The sequence below is a fragment of the Marmota marmota genome, unplaced genomic scaffold, assembly GCF_001458135.2.
Source record: "Marmota marmota marmota unplaced genomic scaffold, marMar, whole genome shotgun sequence".
Classification (NCBI taxonomy): Eukaryota; Metazoa; Chordata; class Mammalia; order Rodentia; family Sciuridae; genus Marmota; species Marmota marmota.
In genome coordinates this window covers 25210909-25229115 of record NW_025999900.1, presented here as the reverse complement: position 1 = coordinate 25229115, position 18207 = coordinate 25210909, and the positions used below count along the sequence as shown (strand labels likewise).

Genomic DNA, 18207 nt, shown 5'->3' with positions numbered 1-18207 from the left:
TGTAACCGATATGATTCTGCAATCTGTATTTGGGGTAAAAATGGGAGTTCATAACCCACTTGAATCTAATGTATGAAATATGATATGTCAAGAGCTTTGTAATGTTTTGAACAACCAATAAAAAAAATATATCATTTAATCAAAAAAAATGATTTTGCCATAGTTTGGATTGTAAGTATCCTCCAAAGGCCTATGTGCTAAAGGCTTGGTCCCCACCTTGGTGCTGCTAGGAGGTAGTAGAACTTTAGGAGGTGGGGCCTTCTGTGAGATTCTAGATCACTGGGAGTATGCCCTTGGAGAAGGGGATAAGAAGGACCCCTATCCCTTCTTCCTCTTTTTTCCTGCCCCAGCCATTAGGTAAGCAGTTTTTCTCTACCACGTGCTCCCTGCCATGATGTGCTGCTCGCCACAGGCCCCAAAACAATAAGGCAACCAGCCATGGACTGAAACTGCCAAAACTGTGAGCCAAAATAAATCTTTTCTATTTAAGTTAGCTATCTCAGCTATTTGTTATGGTAATGAAAAGTTGACTAGCAGAGTTCCAGAGTCTCAATCTAGCCACACAACACACAGAACATCAGTGAGCCTGGTCTGCCAGCTAGAGACACTTTGTTCAAGTAGTCAGGAGTGGTAGTAGAGTGGGAAAGGTAGCAGAGAGGAAGGGAGCTTTGGTTTAAATAGGATGCAGAGACATGAGCATGCTTGGGCAAAAAATAAGACAAAAGCCAAGAGAATTCTAACTATTAAGACCCAAAGAAATCCTGAGTCTATATCTGGGTATAATCATCAACCCTCTCAGCTTTACATCATCTGCCCTTGGGAAGCCTCCTTCCCCTGACTACCCCTACACCTTTGATAGAAATGTTGCCTACAGTCCTTTTTCACACCCTTTCAGGTATACAATTCAGCACCAGAAACCTGCTAGTCCAACAAAGATTATTTGAATAGATTCAAGACCTTCCTGCAAAGCAAGACAACTAAGTCTGATACAGTTTACAGGAAGCATTAAAATGCGTGATGTCAGTTAATTTTTAGTATACTGTTACAAGATTGGCAATAACACGTGAAACTATTATCTCTGTTGTCATCATCATCATCATCATCCTTACTTTATAGGTAAGGAAACTAAATTTCAGAGAAAGCAAATGACTTACCCAAGGTCATCTGCTGAGACCTGAATTTGGGTTCCCTGGTGCCTATTCAGGATCTCTCTTCAATGCCATGAGATGCCATCTGCTTTTTTTCCCCCTATACTTTTGAGAGAAGATTTTAAAATGGTTGATAATCTCTGCAGACAGAGTGGGCAACAAGTTTGTCAGGCATTTGAAGATTTCAGTAAATTTATTTTTTTATAATACTTTGTATAAATATTTTAAAAAATTGTTTCAGCAATTTTTATCCAGATTTGAACTCAGCAAAGTTTATATTTTCAGTCCCAAGCCTGTTTGGGACTAGACTTAAACTGGGATAAGAAATGAATGTCATCACAGCCCAACCCCCTTCCACATATGTTCTGCTACAGAGATCAGAGGTTTTGCCAGTGACCCAAGGTCAAACTGATTGGGCATGATGAGCTGATGGTATGTGCTGTGCCTGGGCCAGTTCTTTCTCTGTAATTGTGACATTTGCTTTTCATTATGAGTCTCAGATATGCTACAATATCAAGGAAAGGGTAAGATCACCATTTGCTGACTTCTAATAAACTCCTGGTACTTTGGATACACTGTCCCACTGAAACCTCACAGAAGCCCTACAAGTTGTAATTATTTGAAATTCACAGAGGCTAGAGAATTTGGGCAAATTACTTAAGCTACACATAGCATGTCTGGGATTCAAAGCTAAGCCCTTCTGTCTCCAAGACCTAAGAACTTTCAACTACTCCACCAAAGCTCCTAGCTGAAAGACATGTTGGGGAAATTGGAAACAAATCAACAATAATCTTAGAGCATTACACAGTCACCTTTCTAATAGTCTTTTTTTTTTTTTCAGGAAAGCAAATAAGGATGAGTAGTTGGATGGATAGATGTTGAGATAATGTTTGGATCACCCTATACATGGATTAGATCTCTGAAGTTATGTTTTCCTGTGCTTTAAGAGCTACTGATCCATGCCAGGCTAAGCCTAGACAGGGTCCTGGGAAACAGCAGCCAGGAAGTGACAGCAAATGCTAGAGGGCAATGCCAGAGGCACCAAGAGCAGAGAAGACCTGTCACTTTTCCTGCCAACATCATCAGTCTATTAAGACATTGCTTTCAAGTTTTTATTTTCCTGCAGTTATTTAAGCTTTCTAAATATTCGCATTGGGAGCTAATGGGAAAACTTTGAATATCTAGTTTTACAACAACAACAACAAAAAACAATAAATTTGCTTTTTCGTTTTCTTTCTAGAGCTTACTCCAGGCTGCAAATGTAAAGACAGTTGGCCACTGAGGATCAAGTGACTTCTTCCCCCTGTTTCTTGTAGGAAAGAGGTGACAGCCTCATGTGGTAGAGGCCCTCAGCTCTGCCACCTTCTTGGCCACCAGAACTCACTTCCAACTTTACCTCATAGTCCCGATGCCTGGAACAACCTCTGAGTCCACATTTGCATGTCAGGCTGTGTGTACGTGAGTGCCTGCTCATGCTTTGATGAAAACTCAAAGCACCTACTATTTTCAGCCCGAGCAGCTGCCAGATCCTTCCAGCCAAGTTGGTGGAGGCGGCTCTCCACACCCAAGCTGCCTGGTGTGAAACATGAAGAAAGCATCTAAGAAGGTTAAAACCTTCAAGCTTTCTGGAAATACAAGTTTCAGGCACTTCACTGCAGTGATATGCCTACATAAACAGATATTTTTCCTTACTACCATAGCCCACTAGAAGGAGACGAAATGGTAGGATGTGTTTTCCACAGGCTTCTTTGCAATTCCAATGGAATAGGAGGGACAGGAGTTAGAATCTCCCAATCCCAAGCTCCCCAAACACATCCAGGATGCAAAGGGGAGTAATCAGCAAGCAGTCTCAAGGGTCCAGCCTCAGCAACACCTGCCTCCTGGAGCCCAAACAGGGGAGCCATTCTATTACCTCCCAACCCTGATTTTAAGATATGGCTCAAGGCACTAAAGCACTTCATATCCCTTTGCTCTAAAATAACCCTAAAAGAAAGTGAAGATCATCAGGTTTAAAGAGATCTCCCCCACCCAGAAACAAGCATGGATTCAACTGTAAGACACAGGCCAACAGAGTCCCCTGGATGATTCCTGAATAGGTTGACTAACCCCAAATTCTGGACCTGCATTTTGCTTAATTCACCTACATCTGGAAGGTTATGTACTTCCCATTGAAGGCTGTGAAACATAATAAGGAGATAGCTCAAGTCAAGCCATGAGGGACCTGGAGAAACAAAGCCAAGTTCACCTGAAAACCAAAGATGAGTTTGTGCTGCTCCCAGGGGTGCTCTCCCTCCCAGTGGAAACCTGGGATCAGTTTGACAAAACAGAAACCCAGTCTGGATGGGAGGGGTGTAAGTTGCTGCCAAGAAAAGGGAAGGGCAGTTGTGGGTGGGAATGGGAGGCAGAAGAACATTTGTTTCTATCTCCCATAAAGAGAAAGCTGGCCTCTTTGTGCCTTGCCCATGCCCAGCACATTGTGCTGACCCAGCCCAGCCACTACAATTGCTCAGAGGCCTTTTGGGGGCTTTAGATCTTTGCTTTGCTCCACTGAAGAAAGTCGTCAGACCTTCAGTAACAGCAGCAGGACAGGGCTGACTCAGAGTGTGGGTCTCCTGACTTCCAGCCCAGCGGTCATTCCCACAGGAAAGTAGATGACCCACCCTGTCTCTTTAGCCCTAAAGAGCTGTGTATACAGAAATATCCCCAAGACCTCTGCAATTGCACTCAGTATTCTATCACTTCTTTGAGTTAACCGAGATTCTGCCTCCAAGGACACACGGTGAGGTGAAGGCCTGCACTCTGACCTGCACTCCTTTTCCCCTTGAGGAGTGAAGTCCAGAGGAGAGAGCAGAGTGCCTTCTCTCTTGGCAGCGAAGGCTGAAGCAAAAGGCCTGACGTGACTGAGTCAAAGGTCACACAGCAGTAGGCACTAGAGGTGAAACAAGACAGACAACCACCGCATCACCAAGCTCAGAGCAAGCCTCATCCCTCACCCCATCACCTTGGGGACGGCAAACATGTACCTGCACTCCTTGCCTTCCTTCCCTGATGCCCTGAGCATCCCAGCCAAATCTCCTTTCTCTCTCCTTTTCATGCACTGTATCAAAATGGACCATCCCAACCCTGCAAGGGGCCAGCTGGCTGGGCTGCCACAGTGGGTAGATTCTAAGGGCTAAGGGGTCAGATGTTTTAGCTTCTCAACTCAGGTAACATTATGAGACCTCAAAGTTTTAGCCCAAATAAATGTCACCAGTGTGCTGAGAAGCTTGGGGCAGGTAGGACAGAAGGTTGGCATGTCTTGGGAAGGCATGCACTGTCCCCACAGGAGCAGGAACTGATGCTCACAGCTTCACAGGGGGGCTCTGTCCACAGGCCCAGACCCCCTCTGGGTGTTTCTGACCGGCAGCAAACTCCCTGGCCCCTAAGTGTGGCAGGTCACTGGAAGCCTCTCGAAATGCTGAGCAGAATCTGCTGTGCGACACGTTCGCCCTGGCTGTCTGGCTGCTTTGCATGCCTATGGGGCAAGCAGGCTATTTTTGAGTGGATTTCATAACCCCCTTTGTAGCTGCTGTGGCTGCTGATTGCACATGTGTTTCCAGCTCTGCTTCTGTGCTGCGGATGTTTACAGAGATGGCGCGCTGTCAGAGAATGTAGAGAAAGCGGGATTGAGAGATTAGGAGCACAATTTCCATGTCTAGACACGGTTTGCACAGCCGGCATCTGCTCCAATCAGGGTCCCTAGGATTCAGCAACTTGTGCCCATCTCTCTCTGAACCATTCACTCCACTCCTGAGAACCTGACTATGGAATCTCCAAATCAGTGGCAAGGGGTGAGGGAACCCCTTGACATCCTTCCTGAGACTCAACTCAGGGTGGATTTTTGAGTGTTGTAGTAGGAAAACAATCAAAGTGTCAGAGAAGTCTGTGACCATCTGTGTACATTTTTTCTTTTTGTAATCCTAAACCTCAGGCCCAATTCCAGCCCTATCCAGGCTGCCTCTTACTGTCCTGGTTGGCCAGATCATCTTTATCACTGTGTTGGTTGCTTATTTATTGGTCTCTGTCTGCTTTCTTCTCTTTTGCTTACTTATATCCTCAGTCCTGTCAGCCTGGTGACAAGCCTGCTTGCCTATTTTTTTGTTTTGTTTTGTTTTAATTCATGCCTTTGCTCTTCATTCCCACCTTTGCCCCTGTGCTCAGGCTCTGTCAGAAAGCACTGTTACTTGGTTACATTCAGCTTTACCTTTTGAGTCCCACTGTGTGTGAACAATACCCACCATCAATGTTCCTTTTGAACCTCTGCTTCCCGTTTGTTATGTGCCCCTTTTGTCAGCTCTTCTCCCCAGCCTCCATCATCTTCTGTCTTATGATCACCTATCAGAGGCTGCCACGGAGTGAGATCTGTACCTGACTTACCCTTGTTTCCATCACAACCCTCTTAGATGGTGTTTTCAAGAAAAATAATACCTGCCAATGGTTGAGCGGGCACTGGACTAAGACTGTACGTGCATTTTTCATTTTTCACTTTATCCCCATCACAGTCTGCTGAGGGAGATGTTGCTATTTTCTTAACTTTATGTATAAAGGACCTGGGGCTCAAAGAGGTAAAGAAACATAGCCAGCTGACCAATGGCAGAAACAAGCTTCAAATTTAGGTCTGTTAGACCCTGAAGCCTGCATGCTTATCTATGACTCCTGCCCTCCTGTGAACTGAAAGAACTAGGGATGCCCAAGTGATTATTCAAGGTCCTGAGGTTTCTGATCATTTTACTTCTGTATTTGCTTTTGACTCTTTTCTAACTCAAGGTAAGCAGAACCCTGAAGAGAGTTCTAGGATCTAAACTGAGACCAACCTCATTCTCCTTAACCCCCATCCCCGTCTCTTGTCAGTTCATGGTCCTGTGGCCTCTCACCAAGATGACAGCGATCTTGTGCTTTGACAGGGAAATGTGATCCCAGTCCTTTGGAAGCCACCACTGGGGTGAAGGGAGGGGTGATGTGAAAAGGCATGAAGGGCAACTCAGGGACAACCACTGCTGTCTCTCTCCAGTCCAAGCATTGGCCCATGTGTGAATGGGCAGTGACCCAGAATCAGTCTTCCTCTCTGGTTTCTCAAGGTCAATTCCATTCAGCAAAAATTCCCTCAGGTCCTTCCAGATGGCCATGCCAATGCTGGAAATTTCAGGGGATACTCAAGACACTGGAAAGAGCTATAAAAGATGGTGGGATAAGTGCCCAGAATGTCTCTCTCCCCCTGCTTAGAAAAAATCCTAAATTCTTATTTACCCTTCCCTTCTCCTCCTAAAGAGGAAGGATTTTTACTTTCTAGAAAAGAGGCTAACTGACTCACACAATAAAAGGAAGTAAAGAGGGAGAAGGGAAGAGAAAGGAGAGTGTGGATTGGTATGTAAGATGACCCAGAGTGGCTTACAGAGGCCAAAGACTGGAGATATGGTACAAGCAAAATACATATGTGACTTGTAAATTGGATCTTGTTAATTATTCCTTTTTTTTTTTTTTTGGTATCAGTGATTGAACCCAAGGGTGCCTAACCACTGAGCCACATCCCCAGCCCCTTTTTAAAAAAAGTTTTATGTTGAGACAGGATCTTGCTAGGTTGCTGAGGGGTTCACTCATTTGCTGAGGGTGGCTTTGAACTTGTGATTCTCCTGTCTTAGCCTCCCAACCTGTTAATATTCTAAGAATATTCTTTCTTAAAAAATATATTCAGCTGCATCTCTATAGAACGGTGCTGCTTTAGATATGATTCTTTGTAAAACTGCCATATGCCCTTACTCCTCAAAAAAAAAAAAAAAAAAAAAAGGAAATAAATGTTTTAAACTCCTTGCTTTCTTTAATAAAGGAAGATAGTCATTTTGATGTCATGGTGCCCCAAGGCCACTCTCTTGGTCTTTTAACTCCTGCTTCTTTCCTTTCCTGCTCCCCACATAGACTAGAAATGGAGAAGATAGTTCCTTGTGGGCAGGGAAGGTTTCTGATCCACTGCAGTGGGGATTAATTACTGTATAATAAATGGTCATTGAATTAAGAATTGAAATGCAAAAAATTTCATGTCATGAGTAGATGATCAGAAGATTGTGTCATGTAATAAAAGAAAGGTACCAAACTATATCATATAATTTCAATTTTTAAGAAAGGAAATTTGTAGGGGCTAGGGCGTGCAGCTTAGTGATAGAGCATGTGCTTAGCGTGCACAAGGCCCTGGGTTGAATCCCCCGCACCCAAAATAATAATAAAAAATGCAAGTTAAAAAAAAGTTATATTTTTAAAAACCAAATGTAACTGTGGAATTCTGAGTGTTAAAAAAAATCTAGTCAATGTATTATTCAAAATTTTTAATAAACATGTGATTTGCCCTAGAAACCATTTTTTAAAAAGGCAATAAAATTAGGTTCTGATAAGATAGGTCTTTTCAGGAGAGAGGAATAGTCTAAACATAGCCCTGAAATCCTGAGGATTCACCAAGAAGAAAGACATTGAAGAAGACATTGAAGAACCATTCCCCATATTCGCCATGGGAGTCTTTGAGGCAACTACAGAATATTCTGTGCTGGTGGGCGAGTTGGTTCACAAAAGAGATCAGATACGCTGTTGCTTCAGTAAAGGAAACACCATGTGTTGTAAGTGACATAGACCTACAAAGTTTTCCAAACCTGAAGAAATATTCCTCTTCAGAACAACCCCAGCAATCTTTTGTACTTTTCTTGACATTTATCACTCTCCATTTTACATTGCATCAACTCAGGGAAAGACAAGATAACTGGAATTGAAATCAAAAGATATAAATTCAGAATCTGGACCCACCACTTACTAGCTCAAAGCCATCAAGTAACTCATTTATTATTTTCGAATCTCACTTTACCTGCCATTCAAAGAATTTTGCACTCTTAGGATAATGAAAGGGAAAGGAAGAAGAAGAAAAAAAAGGACTAAGAAAAGGCACAAAGAGCCAATCAGCCCCTTATAAAGGTTTGATATTGCTTCTTTTTTAATTTTTTAAATTTATTTTTTAAAATTTTATTTTTTATTTACTTATTTGGGGTACTGGGGATTAAACCCAGGGGCATTTAACCACTAGGCCACATCCCCAATCCTTTTGATATTTTATTTAGAGACAGGGTCTTGCTAAGTTGCTTAGGGCCTCACTATGTTGCTGAGGCTGGATTTGAACTTGGGATGCTCCTGCCTTAGCCTCCCAAGTTACTGGGATTATACATATGTATACCATCCCTGGTTCTGCTTCTGTTTTTAAGCATTATTTTACTCTGCATTTCTAGATACCCATCTTTGTGGGTATTCAGCATCCAACCACCTCTTCTAACAGCCCACTGATCTTCTTTTTAGAAACTATTCCATTATACTTTAAGAGTGACTGGCCCTTCCACTGTGGACTACCTCTTCAAACTGAAGGTATGGCCAATCAGAAGCTTTCTCCCAGGCCTTGAATCTAGCATGAGTGACCCAACATCATGGAGGTAGTTGAACATCTTATTCATCCTGGCCCAACAGCATGAGAAGCAGTTTCTGGGGCCACCCTCTCCTGAGCTCCCTTGGTTCCCATCTGATTCCATAACTTGAGCATTCCCACTTTGTAAGTTCTACTCTGATTGTTTGTCATTTCTTGCATGGTAGATAAAGTAAAATTTGAAAAGGATAACCAATTTGTCCTAAGTCCCTGAATGAGTCAGTGGTACAGCCAGGCCCTGAATATATATCCTTTGATTTAAATATCCTTTCAATACATTCTTCCTTTCTGCTTAAGACAATCAGAATTGATTTCTGTGGTTTGCAACCTAGAACTCTGGTTAATTCACAGAATAGAAACAGAAGCATGAGAATCCACACAGTTCTATTAAAAAGAACAGGTACATGACTTCCTCACAAGAAGCAAGGCTTTCTTGGAACTACATTCAAAAAGTAATTTCTTGAGGGGGAATTCCTACCTAGGTTGGCATTAAGAAGCATGCTAGATTGTGTTCCTTTGATGGCCAGATACTCTTTGAGAACCAGAAACTTGCTGGGGGCTTTTTTGTTGTTTTTGTTTTTGTTTGGGGGGCTTTGTGTTTTGGTTGGTGGTGTTTTGTTTTGCAGTGCTTGGAATCAAACTCAGGGCCTCATGCTTGCTAGGCAAGCACTCTTCCACTGAGCTACACTCCCAGCTCCAAATGTGGTATTTTATACTTGTTTAACTACCTTCTTCACAACAATACCCAATATATTTTTGCTGAATGAAAGAAGAAATGAATGAAGTCATTTTATAGAAACTTTTCTGAGCTGACATTTTGCATTAGTGTTTTGTCACCTTTGTCTAGAAGAGACAAAGGACCTTCATAGCAATACCTAAGACCCTTTTCTTAACAACATCCACATCCACCTGCAAGCTTTAGCAGGCCCTACATGATAACCCACACAAGGAACATTTTCTGTTTCCTGATTCTTCATTCTTCCCCTTTACCAACAAGCCCACAACCTTACAGAAATTATCCTCTGTGCTTCTGTCTCTTTCATAAAGCCAAGTGTGGCAGTTGATCTGAGTGAGCAGAAGTCCAGGATCTGATCCCTGATGACTACACAGACAGCATCCAAGAGGTTCAGAGCAAGAAGAACCAATGGGCGGGATCAGGCACAGCAGGTCTGGACCTCAGCTACCTCTGCCCAGGAGCTATTTCCCTGAATGTTTGACTGACTTAATTGCTAGATGGAACATGATTTTGAATGTTACACAAATAACTTCACATGATTAGAACAGTCAATCAGCCTTAATATACAAAAAGTCTGAAAACCACTGTTCAGCGGTAGGGAGGGAGATGGATGAACAAGTAATCCTTCTGCTAAGACCTTGCCTTTCTCCAATGCCACTGCTTAAGGAAACTTTCTCCTTCTATAGTGTCACGCAAAAGATTCCCACTTTCTTAAACTTTTCTTCAAACTCTTGAGATTGTGAATCTAAAAAACTTGGATCAATAATTCAATAGTATCTTCCGCAGGAGTATTTTTTCCTAGAGAGCTGGGCAGTGACAATGAACTAGTAGCTTCTTTTTATACTAGATAGGTCATTCCCTAGAGTCCCTGGCAAGCATTAGATTCCTGACCTAAATTACATCTCCTCAGAGATCAGGAAAGGGCAGAATGTCAAAATAGCACTCTGGAAATGAAAGGTCTTGCCACCTCACTCCTACCCCTCGTTTCCTAGACAATTCAGGTGCAAATGAGGAGAGTAACTTGCTCAAGTACAAACTAGCAATAAGGAACAGGCCTGGTGTCCTAACAGGGCTGGAACCTAACACAACATGGTTTAGCTTTGCATGGGACAGTGCAAAGAAAAAGCAACTTCTACTTGCGGCAGAAGCTGATCTCTATAATTTCATCAAAATGTCTCCATCACCCTGATGTAAAGCATCTTGGTCACTGCTGCGCACATCAAGAAGCAACCAATGCAGCTTAGCAGATACTGCACTTCACTGTCTCCCTATTATGCAGAAATGTAAAAATATGTTCCAACAGCATCAGGAAAGCAAAGTACTCTTCTCAGCTCATTAGCATTTCTATGGATGGCTAGGCAGCTTCCTTTTCCTGCTTCAACACAGCAAGAGATTCATTGTGCTGAGTCTTGCTCACCACATTGAAGCAGATCTCCAGGAAAACAGACCAACTAATGTGAGAGGGACATAGCAGGCAGTGCCAGGGGCCACCAGCAGCCTCAGTGAAGCCTCAGATACTCACCTTTTTGCTTTTCCCATGAAGCATTTATTTTAACCGAAATTTACATATTTGGCTTTGGTCCAAGGACAAGCTTTTTTCTTTTCTTTTCTTTTCTTTTTTTTTTTTTTGAAAGACCCTAAGCCCAGCCTATTTTAAGCATATCATAATGAAAACTAGAGATACTTTTTGTCTAGCGTATCTCAATTTCCTAGGGAGAAAAGAATGCAAAGTTACCATTTAGACTCCAAGAGCTATTACTTTTACACATCTAGGCATCTCCCTCAGTGATATTTTCTAAAAAGCAAAGCTTTGAAAGAGCGCAGGACAGGGGGACTTAACTGAACAAATGACAATTATATAAATGTTGAGTTATGTGAGCTCTCAGATGTCTGGGAAGTTGGGTAAACGTGTACCAAGGCTCAACATCTTGTCACTTTTCCTGTTCCAGCCAGAAGATGACAGATATCTCTGGACAGTATTTATGTGGTTGCTCCCATTTCTTCTCACAAAGGAATCACAATGAAAAGGCAAAATGGTATTTTAAGCACAGTGTCTGACAGGGGTAGGAGAGATGGGAGGGGAGCAGAGAGAGGGTGGGAAGGAGGAAGAAACAGAATAGTACATCTAAGTGCAGAGCCAGGAAGTACTTGTCATCGTGTCCTCTTTCCCACACACATCCCCATATTAACCACTCAGCAGGCTGGCACAAAAGAAAACCAGAGTGTGGTATCCAGAGAGAATTCTGACCATACGTACTTCACATCTGAATTTCTTTCTTTAAGAGATTTATCAGGCTGCTGTCATCTTCAAAGAACGTCAGTATTATTGTCACAATCCTAAAATCAATTGGCAACAGGCATTTGAAGCTCTCCAAGGGATGAGAAGTGCATGATTTGCTTATCCCTCCCTGTTGACCAAGTTTTGATTTTCTAAAATACTGTCCTACCTTGAAGGTGGATTTCAGAAAGTATCCCAGTCCTTTTCGATTCTGATCCTCTCCCTGATATATCTACATATAGAAATATTTTTTAAAAATACATATGCACACACATAAAACATATTCAAATAGCAACCTAAGCAAAAGAGGCTGAGATTATGCGGCAGGGACAGCCTGTTTGTCATCCCCTCCCCTTTGTTCATGACATAATGAAAGTTACATGAGACTCACTAAAGCCATTTCCCAAATAATGCTGGTGACATTTCAATTCAAAGATTCCAAAATCATTTTGAGGTATACCTCACAGAACCAATGCTCTGTACTTTGGCATCTCATACTGAATACTTCCAAAAATAGCCATTAAAACAATATAGGTAGCCCTTACAGTTTTATTTCCTCACTTCTCAATCTCTCTGGAAGTGGGTATGATTATGCCCAATTAAAAGGTCATGAAACTCAAACTGGGAGAGATTAACTGATTTAGCTAAATCCTACAAGCAATATAAGGCAGAGCAGAACTTGAGTCCAGGCCTTCTGCCCCTTTCTACCCCATCATAGCTCCCTCTCAAATATCTAAAAGAAGGACTGGGGATATAGTTCAGTAGGTCGAATACTTGCCTTGCATGCACAAGACCCTGGGTTCTAATCCCCACCACAAAATAAATAAATAAATAAAAAGAATACTCAAATGTAGTAAATGTTCAAGTGCAACAAAGACTATATTTCCCCACAGGATCACCATCTGCATCACAGGGACCAAGCCCTGAGGAGCCTGAGAGAACTGCACAGCAACTATCCCATCTAAAGAGGTAGTTGCTACACAGTTCCAGCTTAAAGTGCTTATAAAATGAGTGTTCATTATTGCCAGGGATCCCAATTTCAAGAGCAGCTAGCAATCTTGAGTGTGGGTACATGGGTGTATGAGAGAAGAATCACCTCATTTTTTAAATGGGCGACTTATGCACACATTTTGAGTCACTCTGAGGACCAAGAATACGTTTTTTTAGGATAAATCTGGCCCCTAAGCTACCAAGCTGAGAGGACAGCAGATATCATGCAGGTGAATTACTCTCCCTGGCTTGGCCCAGTTTTTCCCTAACAGAGAACCCCACCTCCACTTTGGGTATACTACAGATTGACTTCCCTGTCTGAAGTGGTCCAGTTCCTATACTCTCCTCCCAAATCATTATCCTTCCACCTTCTAGGGAGAAGCAGCTAGAGAGGAAAGAACTCTAATCCTGTGGCCGAGGGAACAAGACCCGCCACTTCATGTAACTGATAGAACTTCAGTTTCCTTGACTAGAAATCTTATGATTTAAACATTAAATAGGGCAAGGTGTTTTGTAAGCTTTATGGTGCCATACAAAGGGGAGGCGCTATTCTTTCTGGCCACAGAAATTCTATCTGTATCAAGATTCAGGTAGGCCCCTCAGAAAATTCTCTCCTGTTCTCCTGAACTGTTTCATTGCAACCTCTATGCCATTCTCTAGACTTTTACCCACAACCTGCCTGCATCATCTAATATGCTATTAACTCTCCTGGTTTTCAACTCTTCACCCAAAGGTCTTTTATTTCTCCAGTTGAATTGTGAGCTCTGGAAAACAGAGATTGTATACTACATTTCCCAGTGTCCACCTTGGCACCTGTTCATTGTGATCCTCACCATAAATGTGCTGTCTAAATTAAATATTCCGGTTAACTCTTCAAATGGTTTGCATTTACCTTTTACTCCTTTCCAGTCTCCAAGAAAGAATTAACTTCACTGAAATGTAGAGCATGAGGCGTGACTTATAGGGAAACTGAGGCAAGCGTGCTGTGTGCAAACAAAAGGCCTCTGACTGATGGAGGAAGTGACCTCAAAACACTTAGCAAAAATACAATGAAGACAGGGATGAGATGGGAATTCCAAATCCAAACAAGAACAGAAAGGGAGGGCCTGTGTTGCTTCCCAGTCCTCCCACTGTTTCTTCCCACCATTTCTTCACATAAAGCAAGGGACAAAAGATACAACCACACCAAACACAACCCCAGAAAACAAAGTCAGGAATTCAGCTAGAGGCAGATTCTGGATGGCGGGAGGAGTGAGGGTGGGTTCCAAAGCACCTGGGATCCTGCTCCTTTGGTATCCCCTGCTTGCTGCCCTGACCTGCCCTGGTATTCTGGGCGGCTGACAATTCTCTTAACCCCATTTCCAGGATTCCCAGGACCAGGGTCTTTTGGTGTACAGATGAGAAAGCCCTGGTGCACTGATACGGGGATGTGGGAAAGGAAAGGTCTGCCCTGCACACACCCATGGTTACCATGACACCCAGGACCAGAGCCAGGCAGAAGCATCTTCACATGAGTGCTATGACTAAGACTTCAGGTTACTTACCAGACAGAATTGGCTCTACTCCCTGTTTTAACTTTATGATCTGGATAATTACTAGGTCTCATGAAGTTCTTCCTTGTTGGCTGGAGTCTTGGACTTTCCCAGCTGAATTTTAGTTTCACCGACTGTTAAAACTGAAACTGATGAAAATGAGTCCTGCAGTAGCTCAGTGGTTCTTTCCCAACCTCAGTTTTTAGAGGTCAGGCAAACATTTGCCACACTGTGTGCACCTCTTCTCCTACTTCCCTCTTTGGAAAGATTTTGGTTTCTTCTCATTCATATCTCTCACCATGCATCTACAATGGAAGATTTTATTCTAGGAATCTACAACAGAAGATTTGATATTTTACTTGTCTGTGATCTAATAGTGATAAGAAAACTTTGTAAGCCTCCCCTATTAGCATACAAATAAATTTTTAAAAAACACAAGAAAGACTAAATGGCTCATTCAAGTTTACATTAACTTGATTTCCAGAACTAAATAATATCTTCCAAATCCCAAGCCATTGCTCTTCCCCTACATCACACTGGACTCTTGAAAAGAACTATCATATCCAGGGAGGGAGTGAAGGGGAGTGGGCATGGGGATAGGAAAGATGGTGGAATGAGACAGACATCATTACCCTAGGTACATGTATGATTGCACGAATGGTGTGACCCTACTCTGAGTACAGCCAGAGAAGTGAAAAATTGTGCTCCATTTGTACACAATGAATTGAAGAGCATTCTGCTGTTATATATAACTGATTAGAACAAATAAATAAAAAACAATTTTTTTAAACTTAAAAAGTACTATCTTTTACCACTTTTATCCCAGATCAACTCAGGGCAAACAATCCCAAATGAAGTACTAGAAAGAAAGTGAACAGGGAATAGACCAAAGACCCTGATCTGATCATCACATGCTATGTACATGCATTGAGATGTCACGCTGCACTGTATAAATATGTCCAATTACTATGTATCAATTAAAAACAAAGATATTTATAATTTTAATTTTTACTTTTCTAGTTCATATTTCCTATTTTCATTGGATTTTATGTTAGTCATCAATTAGTCATCAAGAAGATATCCCACACTAAAAATAGATTTTGAAGGCCTTTTCTCCTCTAGTTTCCTACTATCACCATGACTTCCCTCAGATTATCCTTCTTTTATGGATGGCTTTAAAACCTAGCTCTTGTGAAGGGAATTACACATGTGGAAAGGGGAAGCCTAGAATAAGCCCTACAAATCTGGAATATAATCAGGGGTATAATGTGAATTTGTGAGATATACATATATACATATATATCACAAATAAATATATATCTCCACACATGTATACACATATTTACATTTGCACTCATAAAAATGTACATGTGTGTGTGTGTATGTGTGTGTGTGTGTGTGTGTGTGTGTGTGTATATATACATATATATATATACATATCATATAATAAACACATATGCCCTCAGATGCATATATTTCTTGCCTAGTTCTGTCTGCTGACAAAGCAATAAAACTCAGGGAACAACAAGTACCTCTGCTGTCCACAGCTGGGATTCTAAATACCATTCTCCATTAAGAGGAACAATTACTCCTTGGAGAAACGGCTACTTCCAGAGCTGAGGCAAGAAAAGTACACAATGAGTTTGAAATGTCTTATTGTATCCAAAAGAAAGCTGAAATAATGATGTAGACATGTCAAAAAAAAAAAAAAACCACCAGACTCAGTTAGGAGGGGCTTGCACTGGCCAAATCTGGGATATTTTGACTATCAAATTAAATAATGATAGTAATAAATTATAACTCACTGACTAAAAGAAGAACCCATGAAACCATACAGAAATATATGAATGAAAAACAAATAATGATAGAATAGATGGAAAATCTTCCTTAGAGTAGAATGCCTACTAATAAATGATGAAGTATTGGTAGAGTTAGAAAATCACCATTTTGTATCCATCATGATAACAATAATACTTGATTCAGGCTGGAATCAATAACAAATACTACAACTAGTAGGTAAAAGTTTGATGAGAGAATGATATATACTTAACCTCAAAATATCTCTCTACCAATTTCTTAATCAATTTCAAAGGGAAATAATAACTTTAAGTGAAGAAATCTGGAGGACATCAACTTAAACCACATGCCTTCTGACATATGCACTAAGAATATAATACCACTGAATATTTCTGCTAAATATAAATAATCTGACTCTAATCATTCAGTAACATTAACCTACCTCAAATTGAAGGACTTTCAGCAAAATAATCGGATAAATCCTTCCACATAGGCCAACAACATTGAAGATTTTTTAAAAGGCTAAATAACTTCCAGATTGAGAGAGATTTAAAAGGCATACCAGCTAAAAGCAATGTAAGGTCCCAGTTTAAAATCTGTGTGGGGGTAGGGAGATGATTATGAAAAACTTTATTGAGAAAATTGACAAAATTTTAACATGGACTGATGTTTAGAAAACAATAATATATGAATCTTAAATGTATTAATTTTGATAATTCTGTGATTATTTAAAAGAATAACTTTATTGTTAGGAAGATTACACTGAAGTTTTGGTGATAAAGATCTACAATATCTTACTCAACAAATCTGGAACATTTTGAGCCTCAATATAAATAATGGCAGTAATGCACGCAAACCCATGATAAGAATCTGTAAATCCATAGAAATGTAAATATATCATACATGCATAAAGGGAGAGTGAATGTTCTTTCATACAATATGGTTCTGAGAATGTGTTTGATTGAAAGCACATATGCAAATGGCAAAGAAGTGATGGGGAATGATAACAAGTGGGTAATTTCAGTAAAGGAGAGTTTGAATGAAGTCCACCAACAGCAGGCACTCAGATAAAAAGGTAGGTAGTCTGAAGGTAAGGAGAAGCTAGGTGGGCTTCATCTTCATATCACTTTACTTCTTTCTCACGGAGGAAGATAATGGAGAGTTCTTTTCTGGGTTCCACAGTCCAGTCATCCTGTAATATATTTCTTTCCAGGTTGTTCCATGTCCCTCTTCAGTAAGTCGAAGGAGAGTCAACCTGTTATAGAGCTTGCTGTCTTCATTCTGAGAGTTATCATAGCCAGAATGGCGTCTATTTCAACTGTTTAAAAAACGTGATCAACTGTGTCTCCTTTGGTCAGTTGCATTAGGCAATGCAGGTCTACACAGGAAATCAGAAAAACTTGTTTCAATCCAGATCACAGGCCAATGTCATCCCTGGAATGCCTCTTAGAGTACAGGATGATGGCAAAGGCAGGTCATCTCAGATCTATTGTCTGGCTTCTTCAAGGGGAAGGCTGTGTTGCAGAATGGATGGGGTCTGGAAGGACAAATTGGTCAACCTTCAGAACTTGGCTATACTGACAATGAGCCTTTCTGTTCCATATTGCCTCTTAGGTCCTCTTACAGGATTTCATTAAGGATCATTGTATCATCTCTCACACTCACTTTCAGAAATTGATTTCCCTGTTGATTCTTGACTAGAGGATGAGACCCTCAGGCCACCCAAACCCTCAGTAGCCATATACCACACTTCTTAAAGGTGGTTTTTGACTGTATGTATAAATGACTCACCACTGAGCCCCACCTTGGTACCAAGGACCTGACCCAGAAAATGTAAAGTGTCTCATAATTCCAGGAATTGGTGCTCCACCTTGGACTAGATGAGCTTGACTTTCTAGATGCAGGAAAAGCCAGGTCACCTGGGGAAACAGCTTTACTCTGTGATATGCGCTAAGTCTTCGGTTGCTTTTCTTTGAACATGATAAGATCTAAGACTAAGAATCTTTTCCTAGATGCAAAGTAGCATGGAAAAGGCAAGAAATTGAATGCTTTGGCTTTGAAGAATGGCTTCTAATGCCTGCTTACAGGAAACCTTAATTTTAAATCACTTGGCTCTCCATATAAGTGGTTTAAAGTTGGAGAACTGTCATATGAGAAAAGAGGAACAAGATATATACACACATACATACATATGAAAAACATCATTCCACATAATACATGCTAATTACTCAAAATAATCA

At 41.2% G+C, this 18207-nt stretch overlaps 1 long non-coding RNA gene across 1 annotated transcript in view; it reads right to left on the bottom strand.

The window, feature by feature from the left end:
- Nucleotides 1-16704: 16704 nt before the first annotated feature.
- The window catches only part of LOC125615252, a 94075-nt gene continuing 92572 nt past the window's right edge, over nucleotides 16705-18207 (bottom strand). The window contains exon 3 of the long non-coding RNA XR_007345819.1: nucleotides 16705-17504. This is a non-coding gene — a long non-coding RNA (uncharacterized LOC125615252). The remainder of the gene's footprint in view (nucleotides 17505-18207) is intronic.